This window comes from Ascaphus truei, chromosome 3, assembly GCF_040206685.1.
Source record: "Ascaphus truei isolate aAscTru1 chromosome 3, aAscTru1.hap1, whole genome shotgun sequence".
NCBI lineage: Eukaryota > Metazoa > Chordata > Amphibia > Anura > Ascaphidae > Ascaphus > Ascaphus truei.
The window spans coordinates 313,517,885-313,531,079 of record NC_134485.1 but is presented as its reverse complement, the minus strand read 5'-3'; positions in this window follow the sequence as shown (position 1 = coordinate 313,531,079).

Sequence of the window (13,195 nt, the reverse complement as noted above, 5' to 3'; positions counted from 1 at the left end):
ACACATGTAGCTCCCTTTCCTCGTGACTAAGGAAACCTACCTGTGCTGCTGTTACCTGCGTGGCTTACAGGAGGCCTGATCCTGCGCCGCTGGGAGCCTGGGGTGATGGTAGTTCTTTATCTCATTGGTGTCAGCGCCTCCATCTCTTGCAGGCTCCAGAAATGTGAAGACAATCCCTGCAGGAGAACTCACACTACTCTCCCTGATAGATTTGACTCACGAGGCAGGAGTATATTTTATAAACAGCAACTTCTTTATTCTTCTCTCAGTACACGGCATACAACAGCGTGCCCTGCATACACAGCTTACTCTGCAACACTACACAAACTAGGCCTCCAGCCTCCGGATGGTCCCTGGACTCCCACCCCTGGCCATGGGCACCAAGGGCAGTCCCTGTCAGAGGTATGGTACTCACCCCCCACTCCCCAAGGGGAGGGGACAGAAGGTGTCAGAGCCCTGAACACCTCTATGTGATACCAGTCTCTCAAGAGGGAGAGACAACAACCTAAATTTACATGTACAGCCCCTTAAATACCGAGGGGGAAGGTTCAAGGTCTGAGCCCCTTATTGGGCAGAACACAGACCTTAGCCCACCTCCTCCCCTGTCAAGGGAGCTGCTGCTTGTGGGGAAAACCCTGGATTGGTCCTGACACTGTCTGCACTGTTACCAGGGCCTGTGTGTCAGGGAGGGCAGATTATAGCCAAACCAGGCATGGCTACACACATGTTAGTTGACCATGTTCCATTAAACACTATATTTTATCACTGAGAGAATGTGAAGTGGTATTTAAAGTATTTGTGTGCCGTTATTGCTGTTGCATTGAAAATCAAATTGATCTCAAATTTGAAGTAAGTTAGATATACAAATGACTGTAAAGCAAAAATTATTTAGGTTGCATCACTTTTGCATTAGGCTAAAGTAACCTTTTAAAGGGTAATGCACTTTAAGATGAAAAAAAAATGTTTCTCAAAATAATCTAATTTTTTTTTAACTTGTATTTTATTGTTTTTCAAAACTTAAAAGGGAAGGGGGGGTACAGAAAATGAAACGGGTGGGTGGGGAGGGTTCGGGGGAATCATCGACAATGGTCTCCGCGCAGGGATCTTGCAAGTAGAGGTATACATATATTTATATAAAAGTATAAAAGACATCCTATGTGTTAGAAATGCAAACAGTTTGGTTTGAAGTCGTATCTGAGTTCACAGTCTTAGGTCAGATTTGGATTTTGCCATATATAAAATCGCCCAAGGGTCTCAGGTTGTCAAGAAGCTATTAAATCTATCATGGACTAGACTGGTTAGTCTTTCCATGGTCATAACATGGTTCATTTTATTCATTACTGTTGTGATTGGTGGGGAATCGTTCTGTTTCCAGTGTTTCGCTATCATTGCTTTAGCTGCCGAGAGAATTTGTATTATCAAATAGTCTGCCTTCCTTTCGAGACCTTCTGTAGGTTTTAATAAAAGTACAGTTTCCATATCCCATGTCAAGTCCAAGCCTAGTACCCCCCTTTATTAGTCTTCTAATTCTTCCCCAGTATAGGATGATCTTGGGGCAAGACCACCAGATATGTTTAAACGTGCCCACTTGTCCGCAATTACGCCAGCACATGGGGGAAGTTGATGGGAAGAAAGAATGGAGGCGCACAGGCAAGTAATACCATCTGTGAAGGATTTTCACATTCGTTTCTCTAACCGCTGAGCATCTGGAAGCTTTAGCTATTCTTTCAAATATTTCTTCCCAGTCCTTCTCCTCCATGGTATTTCTATATCTTTTTCCCAATCTGATATATTTTTGCTTGTTTGCCCTCTATGTTGCTGTATCAGTACCTGGTAAAACTGGGCGATTGTCCCTTTATTGTATATGCCTGATTGATACAGCCTCTCGAAAGTGGTCAGGGATCTAGTCCACATTTCTTGTGGCCGTATCGAGGAAACATAATGTTTAAGCTGCATATACTGGAGTGTGTGTTTATTCGGGATATCATATTCTTCGCTTAAAACAGGGAATGGCTTAACTCTACCCCCTTTTTGCATGCTAACAATAAAGGATAGCCCTTTTTCTTCCCATCTTTTAAAAACAGTTGAGTGTTGCGATGCTGGGAACTCTGGGTTGAGTCTGATTGGTGTCAGAGGCGAAGGGATAGATGAGATCTGTTTGTGTTTACAGTTTTTGTCCCAGATGCTTAAAGAGTGTGTTAAGACTGTGTGGGATTTATAGTGGTCTGCACTGTTATCTTTTTTTATCCACAAAAGGTTTGCCATATTTGGCATTTTGGCCTCCGTTCTCTCTATATCTACCCATGGCTTTGTACCTGGGGTTGCAGACCAATAAATTAACAGACTCAGTTTAGCTGCTTCATAATATTTAGCTAGGTCGGGTTGCCCCAGGCCTCCTCTGGTCAGAGGGAGTGTCATTAATTTTTTCTTAATTTGAGGCTTTTTGCCATTCCAGATAAATTTGGCTCTCTCTTTTTCCAGGTCCCTAATGACATTCGCTGGGACCGTTACTGGGAGGACTTGAAACAAGTATAATATTCTTGGTTGTAGGTTCATTTTAACTGAAACAATCCTACCTGACCAGGATATCTGATGGCTCGCCCAATTCGATAGATCTTTTTTTAAAGTTTTGATTAGATTTGGGTAGTTTGCGTTATAAATATCCTCGTATTTTTGTGTAATGAAAACCCCCAGATATTTTATCTTATCTGTCTTCCACTTTATAGGAAATTTCTTTTTGAGCTCTTTTTCTATGGGTATGTAAATATTTATAACTTCAGATTTAGTGTGGTTGACTTTGAAATTTGAAATTTTGCCGAATTCATCTAATGTATCAAACAAGCTTCTCAGGGTTGACTCTGGGCTGGTCAAGGAAAGTAGAATATCGTCTGCAAAGAGGGATGTCTTGTAGACTTCATTGCCTATTGGAACGCCTTTTATCTCTGGGTTTGATCTTATTCTTGTGGCTAAGACTTCTACGCAGATTGCAAAGAACGGGGGATAGCGGGCAACCCTGTCTGGTGCCGTTTGTAATCTTGAAAGCTGCTGAGGTGTTGCCTGAAGTGCGGACTGTAGCTGTTAGGTTGGAATATAGGGCTGCTATACCATTTATAAATTTTTCATGGGGTCCTACCTCTCTGAGCGCTCGAAACATAAAGGGCCAGGCCACCCTATCGAATGCTTTTTCTGCGTCAAGTCCTAGTATCAGTGTGGGGCATTGATTCGTGTTGCTGTTATGGATAATATTAATGATCCTGCGGATATTATCCGAGGCCTGTCGTTCTGGTGTAAACCCCACTTGGTCTGGATGGATCAAGATATTTAGATCCTTGTTCAGTCTGGTTGCTAAGATTTTTGCAAACAATTTTGTATCTGTATTTATCAGAGAGATGGGTGTGTAGCTAGAGCTAGTGTAGCTAGAGCATAGGGTGGGATCTTTTCCTTCTTTTGGGATTACTATGATTGAGGCTTCCAGTGACTCGATTGGCATAGTTTTGCCATTTAAGATCCCATTAAACCATCTAATTAGATAGGGTTTCAGTATATTCTCGTATTTTTTATAGTAAAAATTCGTAAAGCCGTCCGGACCTGGGGCTTAAGAATTTTTAAGGGATTTAATAGCGCCAGTTACTTCCTCCTTTGTTATAGGGGCTCCTAGATAGTTTGTCTCTGATTCATCTAGCCTAGTTAATCTGGTTGTTTTTATATAGTCATCTATTTTTGTAGCCATGTCTATTTTGCTTTGGTCGTGGTTTGTCAAATTATATAAATTATTATAGTAAGCCAAAAATTCTTTATTTATTTCTACGGGGTTATATATCATTTTATCTTGGTTGGTCTTTATACTAAATATATTAAGATTAGTCGTTTTATTGCGGAGTTTGGCTGCTAAATATCTGTCTGCTTTGTTTCCTTTCTCGTAATACGTTTGGTTTCTCCAGCTCATTGCTTTCTCGGTGTCCTCTATCAGTATATTTTTGAGTTTTGTTCTATCTTCATCTATTTTAGCTCTAATACTTTGAAACTTCTCCTCGTTCTCCCTAATGCTTTTGTTTAAACTGTTTATATTCTTATTTTTTTCTCTTTTTCTGTGTGAGGCTATATTGATTATTTTACCTCTGATGGTCGCTTTGTGTGCGGCCCATAGAGTACTGTCTTCTACTTGTCCATTGTCATTTATTGAAAAGTAGTCTAGTATAGAAGCCCTTATCTCGGGAATTCTAAGCAGGAGGTCGTTCATTCGCCATCTTGCTCCGACTGGTCTCTTGTGCAGATCCTTCAGTGTTAGTAGCACTGGGGCATGGTCTGACCATGTGATATTATCTATTTCTGCTTTTACTATACGGTTAGCCAATTCTCTGGATATAAAAATATAATCTATTCGCGTATACTGTTTGTGTGGGGCTGAGTAAAATGAGTACCCCTTTGTTATGGGGTTCATCAGCCGCCATGCGTCTACCAGTCCGCTCGTTCTTATATTTTGTTTGAGGGCAATTGAATTTTTTTAATTTATTTGTTCTCTACCTGCTATTCTCGCTTTGTCTTTGTTGCTGTCTATGATCGTGTTTAAATCTCCTCCGATTATTAAATGGCCTCTCCTATATTGATTGATTATATCAAATGCCTCATGAATAAACATTTCCTGGTCTTTATTAGGAGCATACAAACAGACTAAGGTCAGGTCTGCAGGTCCTAATTTGCCAGTTATAATTAGCATGCGTCCTTCTTTGTCTCTTTTTATCTTGTCTATAGCAAAGGGGACACCAGTTTTAATCAATATTGCTACTCCTGCCTTTTTATTTATTGCTGGGGAGTGGTACATTTGGTGGTAATTTTTATCTCTCAGTCTATTTATATCTTCTCTAACCAAGTGTGTCTCTTGGATCATGTATATATCTCCTTGTTTAGTTTTAAAATCTCTAAACATAAGCCTCCTTTTCATTGGAGAGTTTAACCCTTTAACATTCTGTGTGATTATTTTTAAGCGGCTAGCCATACATTGTCATTTATTGGATTATACAAAGTTTCTTTGTTTCTGGGTTTTTTGGGTCTACATACTTCCTGGCGATTTTGTTTCAGAGAGTGTACCTCCCTGTTTTCTAGTTATACAGAGCTCAATGTTTTTGTATGGATTCCATTTGGGATGTGGAGGAGAAATAATTGGGTGAAAACAAAAGTGGACTTGGGGGTCATTAACTTGGTGTGGGATCGGGCCCTCTATTAACTCGGGCCTTTGACTCTGCCCTAGGGATTTTAGGGGCATGCAGAGTCTAAGATAAAGGGGGGAAGTGTGTGGGGTGCATTGTGGTACTTGCATTGAATGAATGGTACTTGCATGAATTTTGGACACCTACAGATAACCGTTCAACTTGGGAGCGTGGCTGAAGTTCTGTGGTCTCCAATCTTCTTGTCCATCATAAAGTTTTTGTCAGTTCTAAAACATATATATATAAAAAGACAACAATCAAACATTAACCAGTTATATAATACTGTGGAATTCACAACAAATCTTGTGGTTATAATTAGTCTATATACTTAAAACTCCGAACTTGTTCTTATATCTCACTTAATTCTTATTGATCTAAAGATTCTTCTGAACATTAACTTTATTCTCCAATATTGAAAGTGGTTAGACTAAATCACAGTTGTTTAAGTCCTCCTTGAGGACGCCTGAACTCTAGTCTATTGTCTCTGATTTCCTTGTGGTGGAGCTCTCGTCTGGGCTTCAATTTCCGGCGGGACCTCCAGACCCAGGGCTGCCATGAATGCCGGGCCCTCCTCTGGATTCCTGAGTGTTGCTTGTTTCTCGTTGTGCGATGCTTGTAAACGGAATGGGAAGCCCCAGCGGTATCTGATATCTTTACTTCGTAGAAAGCTCTGTAAAAGCTGTAAAAATGTTACAACAAAGATTCAGTTATCAAATGAGTTTATTTCAGGTGCACACAGCAGAGACAGCTTCAAAACAAAAAGCTCTCCCCCAGATAACACGGTATGCCATATATTTATACCCTAAAACCTAAAGCTCCACCCCTTTATGGGGGGGCATGCACGTCACTAAATATTACCTCATTTTGTAATACATAACAATACTAAAGCTGATGTCATTTTGTAATACATAATAATACTGAATAACTGTATGTAAGCTAAAAATCATTATGGGGTTAAATGTGATGTCAGTTCTGCCACTTGGCACATTGTATGAGAAACTGAGCTTATCTTACACTTTCAATTTGAAGCTGATTGGATGAGGAAAGATGAATAAAGTCAGCTAGGAGCGAAAACATTCCATTCTCTCTTTCACACAGATTTCTTCACATAGGAAGATGACATTAAAACTCACAAAGACAAGATGGCGGACTAAAAATAGTTAAACAAAATGGCTGCTTTGACCCTAATGCTGTTACGTCAGACCCCCTAATGTCTCAACTTCGTTAGCTCGTTATCTCGCTAAGCTCCCGTCTTTTAGCCAATGTGGCAGGCGCAAGGTCGGAAAAGATTTGTAGTTCCGATTCTTCAAAGTGGAACTTATCCTGGTTTCTGGTTTTGGTGATAATTGGGTACCCCAGGGCTCTGTCCTGGGACCTCTTCTCTTTTCTCTGTATACACTCTCTCTAGGTGACCTAATAACATCTTTTGGGTTTAATTATCACCTCTATGCTGACGACACACAAATATACTTTTCAACACCTGACCTTACACATGCTGTACAAACCAAAGTTTCTGAATGTCTCTCTGCTATATCATCCTGGATGGCCCTCCGCCGCCTTAAACTCAACATGGCTAAAACAGAGCTCCTCATACTTCCTCCCAAACCTGGCCCTACTACCTCCTTCCACATTACTGTTGGAACTACGATCATTCACCCAGTAGCCCAAGCACGCTGCCTAGGGGTCACACTCGACTCCTCTCTCACATTCGCCCCTCGCATTCAAAACATTTCTAAAACCTGTCGCTTTTTCCTCTGTAATATAACAAAGATACGCCCTTTCCTCTGTTGCTCAACTGCTAAAACTCTGACTCAGGCCCTCATTCTCTCCCGTCTTGATTACTGTAACCTCCTGCTGTCCGGCCTTCCTGCCTCTCACCTGTCTCCCCTACAATCTATCCTAAACGCTGCTGCCAGAATCACTCTACTCTTTCCCAGACCTGTCTCAGCATCTCCCCTCATGAAATCCCTCTCCTGGCTTCCGATCAAATCCCGCATCTCACACTCCATTCTTCTCCTCACTTTTAAAGCTTTACACTCTCCTGCCCCTTCTTACATCTCAGCCCTAATTTCTCGTTATGCACCATCCAGACTCTTGCGTTCTTCTCAAGGATGTCTTCTTTCTACCCCCTTTGTATCTAAAGCCCTCTCCCGCCTTAAACCTTTTTCACTGACTGCCCCACACCTCTGGAATGCCCTTCCCCTCAGTACCCGACTAGCACCCTCTCTATCCACCTTTAAGACCCACCTTAAGACACACTTGCTTAAAGAAGCATATGAATAGCACTGTGAATATTCTGAACACATGATACATAAAGCTTGGCCCCCTGCAGACGCACTTACCAGAACTCCCTCCTCCTGTCTCTGTACGTTCTCCCTACCTACCAATTAGACTGTAAGCTCCTCGGAGCAGGACTCCTCTTCCTTAATGTTACTTTTATGTCTGAAGCACTTATTCCCATGATCTGTTATTTATATTATCTGTTATTTACTTGATTACCACATGTATTACTTATGTGAAGCACTATGTACATTAATGGTGCTATATAAATAAAGACATACAATACAATACAATAATTTCCTCTTTGGTTGAGAAGTTGTGCAGCCTGGGGAATTATGTCTCTGGGTCCTCTGTTCTCAAACTCCTTGGGTCTGAAAACTCTGTGGGCCCTGTCAAGCTCCAGTTTAGGATTGGTGGCTTCTGGGAGTATACTTTGAAACAGCCTGTGGAGATAAGGTTTAATATCTTCTGCCGCAACCGTCTCTGGGACATTCCGAATCCTGATATTGTTCCTTCTTGATCGATTCTCGGCTTCCTCCTGCGTGTCTTGGAGACGGGATATCTGATCTTTCAGCTGGGCTATACCTTGATCTGTCTTTCGGAAGAGGCCTCCATAGCTCCCTCTAGGCCTGTAGTGCGCACCTCGACCGCCGCAATTTCGGAGCGTAGTCCCTTCATTGCGTTCTGCAATTCTTCGTGAAATGTCTGCTTGATCTCTTTGACCCAGGCCTTCAGATCATTTCTTATGTTTGACCCCTGATCCGAGTCTGAACCCGACTTGGTTTCTTCTTGGTCCTGAGGTTGCGAGGTCTTTTCTTTTCTTGGGGGTTTAGGAGTGGCATTCTTTTGTTTGAAAAACAGGGAAGCGTCCGGTTTTGGTGTCTTTTTTGGTGGAGCCATTTCACAGGTGGGTTTTGTACAAGTAACAAGAAATGGTTGAACCAAAGTCGTTCTTGTTGAATTATATATTTAGCTGCTTTAATCTATATGCCCCTGGGGGGGGCTCCTGGTCTCAGGCTTTCAATTTTAACGAAACCACATGTGCACCCCTACACAAATAATTCCCACTGCTACATAGGTTTATTTAGGTGTTCGCAGATTGTGTGGGGGGAAAATTGGGGAGCGTGACTATATAGCAGTGTAGTTTTTCAGTCCCACAATATTAATCACTCAAAAGTTTATGGCAGCCATTTTAGAGGGAGTTGTCATGAGTAAGTTTGCAGCTTTTCCTGCTCAGAGAACTTTATACCGAGGTGAAATTGGACCATTGGTTAGGCTCACAGGTCTTGATCGGTAGCCTCCAGCATCTGTTTCTGATGGCACCCGCACTGTCTTTTGTGTATACAGTTGTAGCCTTGGTTGGAAGTGGGCGTATGGGGGGGTTGCTGTATGTCTGTCAAGGAGGGGGTGAGGGTGGGGGGCTCTCTCCACCTCTGCTGTGTTTTGGCAAGCACTTCAGTGGCCTATTAGCAGGGTGTCTCTGGTGGTTTCTGCATAGGCTCCTGTATTGTCTTATCTTCATAACAAATACTTTACCAAACCTCTAATATATGTGCTCAATAAAGATGTGAGGATTGGACCTCGGTCCCGCCCCGTGACACGGCCCGTGACACATTGGGTTACGCCCTGCGCGCGAATGCCGCAGTTCTCCTGCAGGCACCGGACCTAGGTTCCGCCCCCGCACTGCCTCCCGTGGCGCAACGGAGGATGCTCTTGTCTCCAATACACGGCGGCGTCGCATGACCAGAAACACTCGAGGGGTTAATGTTAACTCCCTTCATTACTCCACAGCTGGAATATACTCCACCCCTGCCTATCAGTACATAGTCTATGGGTGATGACTCTCTGCCCGCAGCCTTCCCATTGGCTCTCTGTGCTCTATATGCTCAGCCAGCCCATAGGCACATTGGCTGAGCATAAACTTGTGTTTATGTACTATTGCTTGCCTCAAGCATCCTGTTGCCCTGCCATTGCTCTGTGCATTCTGCTTGATATCTTGTACCTTTGACCTCAGCTTTAACCCGGACCTCTACCTTCTCTGACCCCTGGACCTCGTCTACGCACACGACCATTCTGCCCTCTTTACTCCTGGACACCGGCTACGCACAACGACCATCTGACTTCTCCAATCCTAGAACACGGCGAGTATCACGACTATCCTGACCTCTCCTACCCTGACCTAGCTACACAACTACGACTCTGCAATCCGGACGCGGTTGTTGGTCGGTGTATTCTAACATCCCCACCTCAGCCCTGCGGTCCCATCCTGTTTGTGGTGAGCACTTGTTACAATAGACCAGCGGTGCGCAAATTGGGGGGCGCGACCCCCAGGGGGGTGCGAGACTGCCGACGGGGGGGCGCGGGGTTTACAGAGGCCCCGCGCGCTTCCCGAAGGCACTTAAGTGCCGTGGGAGCTGCAGGGCCTCTGTAAACCTAACTGACCGTGGCTCCGGCGGCTTCCTCCCTGCGTCGCCATGGCAATGCGGCGTCAAAATGACGCTGCGAGGTCATGTGACGTCACGTTGTTATGGTAACGTGAAGTCATGACGCCGGAGTGGGGGTTGGGGGGGGGCGTGAGTGAGGGGACCGCCGGCAGGGGGGCACAGGGAAAAAAGTTTGCACCCCCCTGCAATAGACAACCATACACAATTTTACTTTGTCTTACTCTTCACTCAAGTTCCATGTGCTTTTGTGTCAACACTGAGAACAATACAGGCTGACTTTGTTTCTGATTTACTGTAATGTTCATTATGACAGTGCACTCCTCTCCTGTGCTAATCCTCTGTTTCCTTTGTAAAAAGAGGAGTGGGGCAGGATTAACCAGCGCACCAGATCGGAGCAGGAAGTAGCTCCTACCCTCGGCTGCAGCAGTCCTTTTGTCTGCACCATAGTTATATGTGGGTAATGGGCGGCCCTTTTGAAGGCTCGAGGGCCACACATGCATTTCACCGTTTATTCTTACCATGTCTACATAGCCAATTATATACAGGTTCAGAGCTGAAAAGTCTTACAACATCACGCTTCACAAACGGCACTATTGGGCACTTGCAATGAATTATGGGAACAAGCTTACAAAAGCATCCATGGAGAGTAGCCATCGCAGAGCAGAAACGACAAGTTAACTGCTCTTGTTGTCTTTTTAAGCTTACAAAAGCATCCATGGAGAGTAGCCATCGCAGAGCAGAAACGACAAGTTAACTGCTCTTGTTGTATTTTTTAGGCTATGATTATACCAAGAGCTTCAGTGCAGCAGCGCTTATCTGTGGCTTCATAAGCAGCGACGCTGCAGAGCTACATGTGCACATGCACACGAGATTTACATAGCAAGCGACCGCAGGGGAGATATGCTCAGGTGTCACTTCCTTTACCACACTTCCTGTTCCCCAATTCCTCACAGGATTCAGCAAAACAAACATGGAGAATCAAGATAACATGCTGTGGATGTGGTTCATGGAAAATCCGTTGGTACAAATGATGATTTTAGGAGGTAGACAAATAGATTAATTAATTATTAATAAAATAATTAATGTAATTTAATTAATTACTTTATTTTTTTAAATAATTAATTCAGTCAATAATTATCTATGTTCTTCAATGTGTATGGTATGTTATTCAAGGTATATATGGATTTTCAATAAAGGAAAAGTGTATTTTGTATGAAATACTGAGGTACATTTTTTGTAGGCATTTCATTGGTTAGATTTTGGAGGAACATGATTGGTGCACTGAACTTTACTTTGATTGGACGGCTGCATCATGTGACGTGGCTGTCGCTACAGGTACTTGAAAACAAATTTGCCCATCTCCTCAACTGTCTCCTGCTTTGCAGTAGCACGCCGGGAGACAGTTGAATTTGGTATAAGCAGTTTTCAGGTATGTATAACACTTGTTTTTGTGCTGCTTTGTGTCTCTACAGGAGACACCACGGGCGATTTCTGGTATAATCACGGCCTTATACACACCTGGAATCCATAGTATTTACAAACACAGTATGTTCCTGTTATATTTTCTTTAGAGAATCTAAAAAAAACAGTGCTACACATAGATGATTCTACAGTTAACATCTGTTGATTGTCAACGTCTCACAATCTGAGCATTGTTCCTCATATTTTAAATGCTTTATATAAGCACATTGGAATTGTCGTTGTCTGATCTTCATAACAAATACTTTACTAAACCTCTAATATATGTGCTCAATAAAGATGTGAGGATAGGACCTCAGTCCCGCCCCGTGACACGGCCCGTGACGCATTGGGTAACGCCCTGCGCGCGAATGCCGCAGTTCTCCTGCTGGCACCGGACCTAGGTTCCGGCCCCGCACTGCCTCCCGTGGCGCATGGTGGTTCAGACAAATTTGTAGCAATATTGAAGAATTTTGCTTCTATTTCCATCAATGTAATCAAGGACTTTGCTCCAGGTTTAGTGCCACCTGCTTTTTTGGTAATGTCAATAAGAGTTCAAGGAGTTACATGATGCACAGATTGCAATGAGATGTATCAAACAGTGCAAATATCAATAACAATTCTGTGGTAAGGTTTCCCAAACAGTTTTAAAGGGAATTATATATGGATGCCGATGGTAATTCACATCTGATAGTGGTGATACCATGAGACAACAAATAAACCATTGGTGATGGTTATAAGGTACACCCTTTGTTCATGGGGTTTTGAGTTATAACCTTACCCCTTTTTTGCATGCAGTGCACACTAATACAAAAAAAGTGCTCCTGTAGTAGTTGAACTCACAAAAAGGTCTTACTTGAAATCAAAAAAACTTTGGTCAGTGGGTGAAACTGTGTGGAAGATGCCTCAGTAGTGCATCATTTAAAAAAAAAGAAAAAACAACATAGCACAGATCCACAAAGAAACTAAAATGTAATAAAAGATATAAAAATGGACACCTGGAGTCCCACTCAGATTACTTCATTCTTTTGCGCTTTTCAACACATTAGCCCTGGTTGTAGACCCTTAGGATTGCCTTTTCCTCGATCAGCTCCAGTCACCGTTCCCTCCGGCGTCCGCGTGTAGCTCGAGCTGGTGCCTAGAATTGGAAGAGTACATTTCATTGTCCACGATGGTATCCTTAACTGGCTCTCCTTTGGTCCGCCTTCCTTGATGACGTCACGTGTTCTGTTGAGTGAAGACGCACGCACCTTGCTGGCTGGCTGTCCGGGATCTCGCCTCTCTTATCGCGCTGTCCTACAGTCACTCCTCCGGTCCTTTACGCAGCAGGTCTCCTCAGGGCAGTACAACCAGGCACATCAAGCAGAATGCAGTATTGTTCACCCCACGTGTTTCGTGAGTCAATGGCTCACTTCATCAGGGGTATAATATCTATATATAATTCCCTTTAAAACGTTTTGGGAAACCTTTCCACAGAATTGTTAGTGATATTTGCACTGTATGATATTATACACTGGGTTTTTTTCTTTAATTTTCATCCATATATACTGCACTGAGCATGGAGTAGTGAAGAACTGTGCCAAGGAGGACAATTTTTCTGTACGGGCTGACGGCAAAGGATTTGGACAATCCTGGTGACATCCTGGCTGCAGGACTTCAAAATTAGAGGTGGTCACTCAACACTTTTGCACTTACACAATTTGTAATTGTGGGTTTTGTTTGCGCATTGATATAGCATTATCTGTATTATATTATTTACACATTTTGTGCACTATTATTATCACTTTGGGTATAGCGCTGAGGTTG